Genomic DNA, 13613 nt, shown 5'->3' on the forward strand with positions numbered 1-13613 from the left:
AACGTTCTTCGCTGCTCTTTGCTGGATATAGCCCAAGGTAATAACACACTTAGAAAGGATTTAGTGCGTCTGTTGAATAAGTGCGTGTAGTGAACATTCCGGTTGCACGAGATGCTCTAAATGGCTGCAGTGAGCATGTGCGTTTAGCCAGACCATGCGCTCAAGACAGACCATGCAATATTTAATAGCACTCTGCCAGCTGAATCCCACCCTCCAACTATCCTTGATTTAAAAATGGGTTCGGACCACGCAGGACTCGCTCCTTCATTCGTAGACTCCCTCCATCTCTTTCTTGCTTTCTCTCTCTATGACGTAGGAGGCAGACAGCAGGACCAGCTCAGTGTGGCCTGTTTCTCCAGGGGCTTTAAGGAGCTCATGCATGTAAATATAATTGAAACACAAGGGGTCAGAAAGAGTGCTGGGACCACAAGTCTGGAGATGGCTGATGGTTGCTAGAGGCCACTCCTTAAAAAGCCTTGCTGTTTTGCTGATCTTTTCCCTCATCGTTCCTCTCTTTTCAGCCTTTTTTCTCTTACGCTAAGTATATCCACATCATGCAAACATTTTATAGCAGCTGTATTCCTTGTGCATTAACCTTTTATAAAAACCAGTGGGAAAGCAAATTCCCACCCACTGGCTGAATCATCGACAACACAAAAAGCACCCTGTTTTGTATACTGCCATCTACTGAAAATCTGCCATCCTATAACCATGTATTCAAAACAGCATTGTTCTTTAGCTCAGCCCCAGCCATAAACACTCACTGAGGTCAAGATACGGAAAAACTAATTTTATTTGTGGTTCCGACTGCAGTCCCTTGAACGTTTTTGGCCCTTTCCTGGCACACGAGAGTCTCGACATCACCATGTCATCTTCAAGCCGTTTTTTTCCCCCTATGCATCATCATTCCTTGTAGTCCAGGAAGCAGCACAGCAATTTCTACCAGGTTTTATTAACCATACTGAGAGGATCTGGAACTGTACCGAATAATGGCCTCTACCATCAATAAACCTGAAACATGTGAAGTGTGTCTACTATGGTTTTGCATTTGATATGAATGTGTTAGGGTTCCAGGCAGACAGCGCACAGTCGGTAATTTCGTATTTGATAATATGACCGCATTTTAAGTTCATTTTGCTCTATCATTATTATTTTTTATTCACTCGTGTCATGGTCTGCTCATGTGTGTACTTCCCAAATAATTTTTTTTTTTACACATTCATATAGCCGGAGGTGTTTTTAAAAATGCCTGTATTGAATAAGCAGAAAGGGCCGGTCAAGCTAGTTCGCAAAACAAAAACAGATTTTCATGTAAAACCTACTGATGCAAACCTTAGGTCTTTACAAAATATGACCAGTGTAATTTAATAGCCTCCAATATATGTATATTAATATATGTATATATTTGTGTATAGATATACTCTCTGCATTTCCATCCAGCTGTAAAGTTATTCATATTTGTTCGTGTAATATATTATTGCACATGCTGTAAATTTAACCATATATAGTTTCTGTATATCTTTATCCCATATACTTATATTTAGACATCTGTATATTTACACTTAGTCAATTAATTCATCCATCTCTGCTCACTTTACACTGTATATTCATTTTAATATATACATACAGTATATCCTTCTGTAAATCCAATTCATACATTGCCTTTATTTTAATTTATTTATGTACAGTATATATATATAGTTTTATAGATCTGTATATATGTTTATATCGCACTGCTAACTTACATTTCTGGTTAGATGCTAATTGCATTTCATTGCCTTGTAACTATGTGCAATGACAATAAAGTTGAATCTAATCTAATCTAATATGCAACCAACTTCAGAATCCAGGGCAGACTTATTGTTAATTTAGGAACAATGAAAAGAAGTACTGTTAAATATCAAATATGAGCAAAATCACCGGAAAAGTTTATAAACCGATTTATACATTGATTTAAAGATATACTGTACCAACTGTGCCAGTAGAGATGTTGGGGAATCGTTTTTTCTTACGTATCCAAATTCTTTAGTGTGGCACAAAAAAAGGAAAAAAAAAAAAGGTTTTATCGTATTTTTAATTTATACATTATGTTTGCATTTAAGGAGTTAAAAGTTTGGTGGTGTTCTATAATCCTACAGACCGTCTTATTACACCATTCATCATACATAAGCTGGGTGCACAGCATCCTGTGTGAAAGGAGCAAATTATTTGCAAGTTTGTTTGGAATTGTAACAAAATCTGAAGAAAATAAAATATTGAATATTTGAACAATTACAAAAACATGATACTTGCTGAATTACAGTACTAATTGAATCGATACAGATTTAACGATAACATGTACATGGTGTGATCCCTGATGATTCTCATCCTAATTATACCAGACATGTGCCTTTTATAACGAAAAATAACTTGGTTGCTTTCTTTCAACTTTTTTTTTTTTTACAACATTTTCTCAGACCTGCAGCAGGGAATGAGAATATGTTGTGCTGTCAGAAATATGATGGAAGACTTATAAGGACTGGGAATTTGAGGTTGAAGTGTATTGCTTGTGCTTTTCCGAACTAAAATTTTGGCCATTCCTAGAATCAATCTGAGCTCGTCTTCTCACAGGAGCCAAGATTATGTGTAACCATGAGCACTGGGACAACTTTACTTTTTACCATTTACATTCTCTCTACTTCCTCTTTCAGAGACGTAGTGGTTAACACCACCGCCCTGTGCAGGGCAAGGCTGTATATCCACGGATAGGCAACCGTGCTCAGTAGAGTTTCACAAAGTGTACTGAAAGTGGCAATACTACAAAGTAAACAACTAAAGGTATATAAAGCTAAGGCTATCAGTTGATCTTGAATTCTGTCCAATGACAGGGCGCATTACAGGATTGCCAAGACGCACAAAAGTGGCGAGTGGAAAAGATGAGTTCAAGAAGTTCACAATCTGCTTACGTTGCTGATGAGTAGTAGTCAGACAAGAGGGGAAAACCTGTAAGAAGAAATTAAAAAAGAAAACCATTCCAATACAAAATAGATAACATCAGCAATTTGTCTAAGCTTCAGATTGACAATTTCTGACCTCTACTGGACAGTGACTTGTCTCTATGGCGAAAAGCTCCCTCAAATTACATAAACAAAAAAGCTTTATCTGTATATTGAGGGGTTATAAGGAGTCAAGATTATTTCTTTATAAGCCAGATACAATATCAGTGTTCAAGACCAAGAATGGTGTTAAACATGGAGAAAAACATATCCTTAAATGATGAACTGATGCTGTTTAACAGTCCATGTGGTGCGAGGTATCCCCCCCTTTGCTAACCACAATTTTACTCCATGCTTGGAACACTATTTTTAGCTTCATAACAGCACAGCTTGGGGTCACATAATAATGGGCTATAAATGGAAGCGCTATACAGCCATTTAAGTATTACGTTTGAGTTTGGGTTAATAATAGGGAAAACATTTATGATTAGACAAAAAGCTGGTCAGTCCTGACCGATCAACACAACCTTCTAACGTATGACTTGAGAGCACATTCAACAAATCTGTGCTTTAATTTCATAGTCAGTTGCTTCAATTTCATGAAACTGAGAACACCGTCATGCTGATTATACGGGTTTTTCCATGGATATCTAACAAGTGCGTGTTTTTGTGTCATTCATTGCCTGAAATCTTGTTTTAGTATCGAACAGTCTCAATACTGCATCTGACCCTAGTCCTTGTGCCTAACACTACAAGACTAAGCTCACACAAATTAATAGCTCGGTGTCCAATTTTGAGTAACCAGGACAGCTCAGTGCTAAGTGGGCTATTGGAGCAAACCAAAAATGGACAGTGTGTGTGTTTTTGTGTGTGTGTGGGTGTGTGTAGACTTCACGCTGCTCGTAACCGAGACGGCAAAGAAACTTACCACACCATACCAATACATACAAGATGTGTGCCTTGAATTGCTAAAACAGGACCAAAGAACACAATGGGAAGTATCTGGAAAGGAAAGGAAGAAAAACCAAAAATGTCCTGCATCCTGTGGCCACAAACCTGCCCAGCTATTCATCTTCATCTATTTCCTCACAATTAAATGGGGATTTACAAAACTGGTGCATTGTTGAAAAAAAGAACGTTATTGTTTTGTGAAGAACGTCATTTGGGCAACAGAGACCCAGTACCACCACCTGGACCGTACACGTACAGAGACCCCCAACGGGTCACTTGCTACACCTGTTCAATTGCTCGGTAACACAAACATCTAAATCAACCAATCACACAGAAGCAAACCAAAGCATGCAGGCATGAATACATGGACAACCCAATCTGCTGATGAGGTGATTTATGGGACTTTGAACATGGCACGATTGTTGGTCCCAGACGGGCTGGTCAGGGTATTTCTGAAAAAGTTGATCTACTGGGATTTCTACCATCAACCATCTCTAGGTTTTACAGATAATATCCAGGGATTGGCAGTTCTTTGGGCAAAAATGCCTTGGTAATGCCAAAGGTCAGAGGAGAATAGCCGGGCTGGTTTGAGCAGGACAAACATGTTGAATCTTGAAGTAGATGGGCTACAGCACGAGACAACCACACTGAGTGACACCCCAGTCAGCTAAGGACAGAAAACTAACGCTACAATTCGCATCGGCTCACCAAAATTGGCCAAGAGAAAACGTTGCCTGGTCTGATGAGTCCTGATTCCTGCCACAACATTCAGATGGTAGGGTCAAAATTTGACGTGAACAGCATGGATCCATCATGCTTTTCTTGGCACACATGTTGACCTTGACCACAGGATAATGCATGTCAAAGCTTTAACATTCTCAAACTGGTTTCCTGAGCATGACAATGAGTTCACTATACTCAAAAGGCCTCCACAGTCACCAGATCCCAATCAAATACTGCACACCTTTGTGACGTGGTGGAATGGGAGATTTAAATCACGCATGCCAATATGGACCAAAATCTCTAAGGAATGTTTCCTGTCACCTTGTTGAATCTATGCCACAAAAAATTAAGGCAATTCTTAAGGCAAATAGGATCAGCAACACCTAATGAATTGGCCAGTGTTTGTAAACATGTGTATGTATATACATGGTATATGTATATATAAGGGGGGTGTCCGTGTGTACGTACATGTTCATGTGACCTTACTTTAGTGTGCTTGATCAGTCTTGTGTCTGCTACCCAACAATGATTCCTCTGTTCCAACCTTTTTAACTTGTTCTCAATAACATCAATACCACATCATAATCTACGACAAATATAAAGCGTATTTATCTGTTTGTGCCCCTCCCTTTCAAGTTCACATCCAGTAATTCATACTGTGGTCTAACAGAATCAAAAGACCTTGGGAAAAAAGAGAGAGAGGGTTGGCTACCGCAATGCATCCTCCTCCAAATAAAAACAGGGTCGTTTTTTAAGTTTAAGACTTCATTTACCAAGTGAACTTTTGACATGGAAATTATTAATAGACCTTAATATCTAAGGAGTAAGCTGGAACAAGTGCCACAGAGAGTATATTTAGGTCACACGAAGCGCAGGAAGAGATGGCAGCAATACGACACAAGCAGCTTCGGCCTAATCGCTGATAGAGATTTTAAAAGAACCAATGGATTGTACAATTAATAAGGAAGAATACTTTGGTTTTGTGATAAAAACTATAGGTTGAATTAATTGCATTTAATCAGTACAAAAAAAAAATTTACACTAGAAAATATAATGGAATGTCCTGTTCTTGTGTAAGGTTTGTCTTCGCTACACTTAATTATGAACACACCGCATTACCTGGTATCTCTTGAAGATAGTTTGCTCAAGCTGCCTATAGGTATGTTTGCCTTGCTTCTAAACAAGTGCTCAAGCGTAAAAAGGAGGGAAGAAAAGAAAAAGAAAAAAAAAGAGTGAACTCTCTAGTCATTCCACTGCCCGTGTGTTGATGCCTCCAGCTAAACTGGTTCCTCTGGATAACGCTCGTGTTGTCTGTACTCTGGCCCTGAGAGACTCACTTAAAATGCCAACACCACCAAAGATTAAAAATGTTAAAGACTCTTCCGCACGCAGCACCTCTACCACTTTAGTGTAGATCGTGTTTAACAGAAAATAATTATAGAATCCTAACAGAACCTTTTTGGCACTACAAGTTGGTTCAAGGTGGTCCCTGAAACCCAGGTTTAGCTTCTTTAAGTTTAAAGTAATTATTAAAGAAATCATGACAAGTTTACACACACAGCGCTAAACGTTTTAGAGGTGCTACTGAGCATAACGTTCACATGATTCAAAGCTAATCATTTTATTTTCACTCTAGAACCGTCCTGGTTTTGGAATTAGTGCTTCTGCTTCTAAACTAAGGAAAGTAAAATAACAGTGGGGGAAAGTCTTGGCAACAAGCATGTGTATTTATCTTTCTGTCACTCAGGCCTCGGAACGTAAACAGAAAGCCAAGCCTTCAGTCAAAAAACTCCTGCGGCAGGGCATGCAAAAATTGCAACAGGTTTACCCTACGGTATGCAAAGTCGTCTGTCACTGCCATAAAGTTTGGATATTCAAAACCGCACCGTAGAGTTTGCACGGTGATTAGCAACTCAGGAAAAGTGAGGACAGTTTTATGCAAACCACTCAGTGAAAGGAAAAGGTTAGTACTACTGAAGGTGTAGACTGAAGAGTCACATATTGTATAAAGTCCAAGAACTGTACAAGTCACGACTATGTTCTGATCCTATTATCAAACGGAAGAAACAGGAACCAACCATGGATGACCAACCATATGCAATTGCTTCATTTTCTCATTCTGGTTAGGCACTGACCCTGAAACAACAAACAATACACTGCTTACTGTCTTGATGTTTATATTATTTTACTGATCATGCGGTTTTCTTTTGTGTTTTGAACATAGTTTGTTTTTAAGTTACAATTAGGCTGTCTTAAACAGTTGCATCATCGTCAGCTTTTTTTCGGGGTGGGCTTTGATCCACACACTAGAAGATTGTGAGCTTAGATCCCAGAACCACGCAGCTGCATTGTTGGATGCCTATGCCAAGACTCTCAACTGCATCCTGCCCTAACCATGTAAAAGCTTCAATCAAATCAGCAAATGTAACTGGAAAGGTCAAAAAGAAAACTACTAAATAAGTCTAACAAGTCAGCTCAACCAATACAATTAGAATTTTACTGTTTGTATGGACAACTTTTCATATCAGCTGTCAGTGAGGACAAGTGCTATCTAACCTAACTGAGCTAAAAGCCCTATGGGTATCTGCACAAGCTAAACTAATACAGTGTGTGAGAGTACATGGACTGTAGAACACAGAAGCTACTCCGTACTAGTAATACGATTAAAGCCCAAAATGATCAGATGTAGTTTAATGTTGAATATTAGGTGCTTTAAAATCTTTTAGTCACTTGTTTTAAATGCATTTATTCACATGTGACATGGTTTTCCCCTTAACCTCTAACCATTAAAAAAAACCTTATTACTTAAGAACCAAAGCAGATTTTACAGTAATTTTCAACTTATAAAAACCTGGTTGCAAAGTCAGCTCCTTACTTTGAAAGGTTTCTCCAGGACATTACTCCAACATACAGCTGCAGAAACGAGTTTTAAAACAACCATCTACATTTATCAGTGGTGATAAACACCCAGAGCACTGGATTAAAATCCATCCAAAACCTACCTAATAATACAAAATGAACTAAAACTGCGCCTTGTGTCGAAAGACTGTTTTTACGTCAGGGTGGACTTGTGACCGAATTAGGCTTATTACAATTCACAACTGTCTCACATTAATGCCTTTAACCTCGAAAAAGATGTTCAACTAACTACAGCTGTTGTAACCCCCTGAATAACTTGTCATTTTTTTTAGATCTGGTATCCAAATGTTATTTTTTAGAACCCAACAAGCTATCACCACCTTCGCTTGTTAGCTTAAACACCTGGCTATATGCCTATTACACTGATACATATGGAGCACTGGGGACGAGAGAGAGAGAGAGAGAGAGAGAGAGAGAGAGAACATGGAAGCAACTGCTTGAAAAATAGTTAACAGGAAACACATGCACAAGCAAAAAAAAAAAAAAAAAGAACTTCCTGCTACAGGATTTTTACTGGGCGTTGTAAGAAAGGTCTACTGGGGCTGATTTTAGTTTAGGAACTTGTCATTTTCCTACGCAAGCCAAAATAAAGAGAAAAAACTTTTTTAATTGATTCAATATCTTACCCCAATTTTTTTTTAAATAAAATGTTAGGTCTTCAAACTGGATTTTGACAATGAAAGGGGTAAATTTAAGTCAATGAGGTGTCTCACACATCATTACAAGCATCCAAACAAGTCCAGTCTTAGTTTGTGGTGACTTCCTTACTCAAAGACACCAGGATCAACTTACCAGAACAGGAGAAATCATCTGTACAGGATTCCAGTCACAACCTGTAACGATGAACCCGACAACAAAAACAGCCACTCAAAGCAACATAAAAAACCTGTGAACATACACGCGTGTGTGTATGTACAAGATATGTTCAGTGGTGCCAGCAAGAACAGTTTCCATGTTAAATAACTGAAAGGGCTATATTCATACTAACCGAATTCATGCTGTACGAGGTCTGGCTATATGAGGTCCATCAACTACAAAGATCTCACGCCATAATATATCTCGGTCTCAAGCTGAAATCAGTGCATATTATTACACGTTCACCAGCATCTGATTTAGCACCACTGCTACCAACTACAACCAAGCGTTACCCAAGTGTCAAATCTTTTCATTCAGATCTTGGCCTGTCAAAAAGGCATCAATAAAAGAAAGGCATGATACCAACACAGCTACAAATTGTAGAGGAAACATGGCGCAACCAAATGAAATACTTAAATGCACAGAACTTATATTGTCCTTAACTTAAGCTTACATTGAAGGTGTCTTAACTGTCTATAATAGCACTCTGTTCAAAATCATTTTGCATGCAAGGTGACCGTCATCTTAAAAGACTACTGAACGCACAGTCTAAACTGGGCTTTAGTTAGAACATCACATTTCCGACAAACCATAATATGAGCTGGATACTTCTACTTGAATCGAGTTCCGTGTTGAAATCTCATACAGGGCTAGGTAGGACCGGCACAGAGTTTCATTCAGAATTCGTCTCAAATTACAAAAGCTACTAAATAGGGTTGTAACCTAGAGTGAAAGTTGTTTGCGGGAACGGAAGAATATCCAGGAAGGGGGGAGGGGGGAGACGTCAAACGACTCAAATCAGCTGTATCAATGACCGAGTCCATAATCCTAAAAGCTAAGTTTAAAAAACGGCAGGAATTTAATCCTATTCAGGACTGCAAGCTGAAAATGGAGGGGGATAAACAGACAGAATCAGTGAGTCACAGGAAGGGAGAAATATTAAACACTAACATCCACTGTGTTACATGGGGCAGATAATTCTGAGCCAGCCATATGTTTCTCAAAACTACTTTAACATCTGGAAACCTGACAAAGGAACAGACAGATTGAAAATAAATTAAGACCTATTAATCATGATAAGCTAATAACAGGTGTTAAAGAAACGTGACGTGTATATATATATTGCAACCTTAAGGTGTATTGCGGCACTGAATTGGGATGTGAGGCATTATTTTAAGGCATGGATGTTAAAAACGGTTGCCAGGGTGCTGCAAATTCTTAATACTGATCTGTGTGACTGAGCACGGCTACTAAGGCAAGGTCTTGTCTAAACGTGTGCACAACCTGAGGTGTGTGCGCATAGCCTGTACATGTGTGTTACAGGGCAAAGGAAGAAATAATAATAAAATAAAATAAATAAACAAGAGGTACATTTTCTGAAGAAAGTATGAGTGGTCCTTGCCGTGGCAAAACAGTGGAGTCATGCTAGCAACATGCACAAACACTCTAGCATCATGTTAGCAACATTCTTATGATGTTGCTAGCAATATGCTAATGTACTTAGCACAATGCTAACAACATGCTAATCAGCTAAACGTCACACTAGCAACATGCTAATTTCACTAGCACTATGCTAATCATGTTATTAACGAAATGGTGGTATTGTTAGCATAATGCTAGCAACATGCTAATATTGTTAGCATAACGTCAGCATCATGCTAACAGCATGCTAATGATATGAGTGTGGCTTATGAGCATCATGATAATTGCGAAAGACTGATTAGTTGCCAGTTAAAGGAGCTCCCCAATCTCACCCCTCACTCCTTAGAAAAGTCATCTCAAGCACCCTATTCCTGAATAAGCCACACAATTTGACACCTCTTTCATGCGTCTACGACAAACAGTTACAGGATTAGAAAAATCTCCATTATAAGTCAAAGGGGCAAATTTGGGCACCTCTTGTGCCCCGGGGGGAAAACTTATACCCTTCTGCGGGGTATGTTCTGACAGTTTGCAAACCTCTTTACATGCGTTAAATTTGAGACTTCTATAAAATTATTGTTCTGCACTACAATCCATCAAATTTGGTCTCAATGTTAAGTCTGAGATTTTTTCCCCCCATTATATGTCAATAGGGCAAATTTGGGTGCTTCTTGTGCCCCAGGGGTACAACTTATACCCTCTTGCAGGGTATGTTTGTTTCAAATATGATGAATTTTATCTTTCTACAAAATTCGAACCCATCAAAGTTGGTCTCAATGTAAAGTCTATGGGACTTTTCGGGGAGGTTAACTGCCCACCTCCTGAAAAGTCATGGCACCCCATTCCCGAATACGCCGCCCGATTTGAAACCTCATTAATGGGTCTACGACAAACCAGGACTAGTTACGCGCCAAACTATTGTACGAAAGAAAAAAAAGGAATAAACTGAAAAAAAAGAATAAGCCAGAGAGCTAACAATAATGCTTCGCAAGCGCCACTAATTACAAGATGGTTTAAAATGTAAGGGCCACATTAATGATGGCATTAGCTAGTGTAAATCGGGATATAACTCTAAAAAATAAAACTCCTAAAGAATCAGAACTGTCCGTGATCTGACTTTTGACTGCACTGTTTTATATATATGAGAACAATTCACTGGGTGCATGGATAAAAGTGAAAGCCCCAATAGTTACTCCACTCCTCCATGTTGTCCTCAACCTGCTGCCATTAAACACAGACTCGCTCGCTTTGGGCTTAAAAAAGGGATGAAAAAAAGAAAAAGAAATGCAATTTCCCACCGCATCGGAAGCTAATCTAAAGAAACATTATCGGAGTATGGCTTTTCCACGTAACCACAATGTCCAGGGTTAATGTGCTGCTTGGTCGGAGGCAGGAGAAGGGAAAAGAAGGAGGGGGGAGGGGGGGCGCTGCGAACGCCATCTTGTTGGTTGCAGCTGCTTCAGGTTGAGAATACAAGGAGCCTTTCAGTGTCCGGGGTGGATCAGACCAGCACCGGGAACCGACACGGCACCGAGATTTAGAATGAGATTGACATGTGTGGGGATTTTTATTATTATTTTTAGGCTGCCATTCTATAATCGAAGACTCTAAGTGTGAGTGTGTGAGAGACAGAGAGAGAGAGGAGCGCTTCGGTAGCGCACGCGCTAGAGAGACTGCAGAGAGAGAGAGAGACGAACAAACTAACGTGTATGTTTCTCAATCCGCCTGAAAAAAATTCTTTAAATATCTTTAGCGTTTTTCGGCTTGCTACAATCGACGGCTTCCTTGTTGCAAAGAAAAGAAAGCCGCCCTGTTTCCTCTCCACCGCCACCAGGGCCGAGATTTGCAGTCGGATCTCTCTCTCTCTCTCTCTCTCCCTCTCACTTAAACCTGTTTCAATTCAGGATGAGCCCAGATGAGAAACGCAAGATTTCAAAAGCGAAGGGTTAACACGATTGCCACAACCGCCCTGATTTCAATCTTTTTTCGATCGAGGCTCCATAACTGGAAATAACCAGCACAGGAGGCACACACCGGGACAGGACGCGCGCGCGAGCCATTTCCACAGTACACTCACCACTGCATTTTCACGAAATCCTTCATTTATCCTAGCTATAATCCTCATACATTAGTTGACCAAAAATAAATAACAAAACGCTTCTTCGTGTGTGTGTGCGTGTGTGGGGGATGGAATCAGACTGTAGCTGGTTTAGCGCGAGCAACTTGTTTCCAAGATGGATCTCTCATCCGCACCGGAACCCTTCAAATGGTGGACGCCGAGGGTTCACCAGAAACACACACACACCGGCGAATGTGTGTCACAAACATTAACAAATAAACGGCCCCCAGTGCTAAATTAACCTTTAATAACACCACAGGACAATAATTTCTGAATGAACAGTGAGGGTATTAGCTTCCTAGCTAACAGGAGAGGAGGTGCCGTGAACCCGAGCAACATTCTCTGGCACATGACTGTGATTTTTATTAAAAAAAAAAAAAAAAAGCGCTGCCATTTTCCAGGCTTGTCCTATACGAATACAAAATGGAAGAAAGACATGTACTCGTATATGTCGGAATAACTGTAACTACTTGTGAACTATTACATTTAATTCGGCTAATCAGCAAATGATGTGTTTACTTTAGTTTACCACCACCACTACCACTACCAGCAGCAGCAGCCCCACCACCCCCTCCCCCGTCACACAAGCAGGGAAGTCAATCAGCCCAATTAGCCGACTTAGCTAGCTCTCTGCAGCTGCGACTTAGCCGTAAGAAATGATTCATAAAAAAGATTCGGATGAAATTTAAGTGTTTATAATTAAGCTCTTACCCGTTTTCAGTCGTGGGAATCCGTGGTTTATATCGCATTGACTGGAAACAGCAGAGATACAGAGTTCCCCCTTTCTCTCCGTCGAGCTAACGAGCGTTACCGAGGAGCGCCACTCCCCGCACCCAGCTTTCGATTCGCCAAACGGGGGGGACACACACCGGCACACCACGGGCGCAAAGACAGCGGCACGTTTCTTTCTCTTTCTCTCTCTCCCTCTCACACACACTCACTCACTCTCTCACACGCACTCACTCACGCACACAAACGCAAAAAAATTCTGCTGCAAACAACGCGTCTTTTTGGGTTTTTTTTTTTTTTGGACGTTGACTCAAAGCAAAGTTGTTTACTCCGGTCCCCTTTCCAAACGTCGCGTCCCTTTCTGTCCCGCTGTCGTTCTCTCGCCTGCTCTCTTTCTTCCTTTCTTTCTCCTCACCGCGGTCTCTCAGGCGCTTCCTCCGGCCATCAAACGGCAGAGATGGGCGCGGTAACCCTGCGCCTCGCTCTGGGAAACCCCACGCGCTCGCCTGCGTCACCACGCAACGCGCGCAACCCAACAGGGAACGTAGCTCGTAAATGCTAATGCTACAAACTCACAATGCTAACCACTTATTACCACAGTATTAGCTTTCCTCATGTCTTACTTAACTCTAAGCAGACCCTTGATACAATATAGGCTAGGGTTTACTTAATATTCTTACACAATGTACCAGATATAATGTTTAGACAAAATAATATTGTACAGCTGCTAAAACACAGGCTCAGCTGGTTAAGCTTGTAATCTATCTATGCCAGCTAGTAGCAATGCTACAACACAGACATAAATCCTTTAAAGACTAATTAAATATGTCATTTAAAATCTTTCATCAATTTAGTCGTTTTTATTTTAGAAAGTAAGCTGTAGAATAACTACCAGCTTGACCAGCTTTTGCTGTCTGTTT

The 13613-nt window shown here is 40.2% G+C and overlaps 1 protein-coding gene across 2 annotated transcripts in view; it reads right to left on the reverse strand.

Annotated features, from left to right (window-relative positions):
• Positions 1 to 13169, reverse strand: part of gnb1a (guanine nucleotide binding protein (G protein), beta polypeptide 1a) — a 30034-nt gene extending 16865 nt beyond the window's left edge. The window contains exon 1 of one of the 2 annotated variants that reach the window (XM_053503614.1): positions 12676 to 13169. The gene's annotated coding sequence lies outside the window, so the exon portion shown is untranslated. The remainder of the gene's footprint in view (positions 1 to 12675) is intronic. The other variant, XM_053503613.1, reaches the window with a different exon arrangement.
• Between the last annotated feature and the right edge of the window lie 444 nt (positions 13170 to 13613).

This window comes from Clarias gariepinus, chromosome 9 (genome assembly GCF_024256425.1).
Source record: "Clarias gariepinus isolate MV-2021 ecotype Netherlands chromosome 9, CGAR_prim_01v2, whole genome shotgun sequence".
NCBI lineage: Eukaryota > Metazoa > Chordata > Actinopteri > Siluriformes > Clariidae > Clarias > Clarias gariepinus.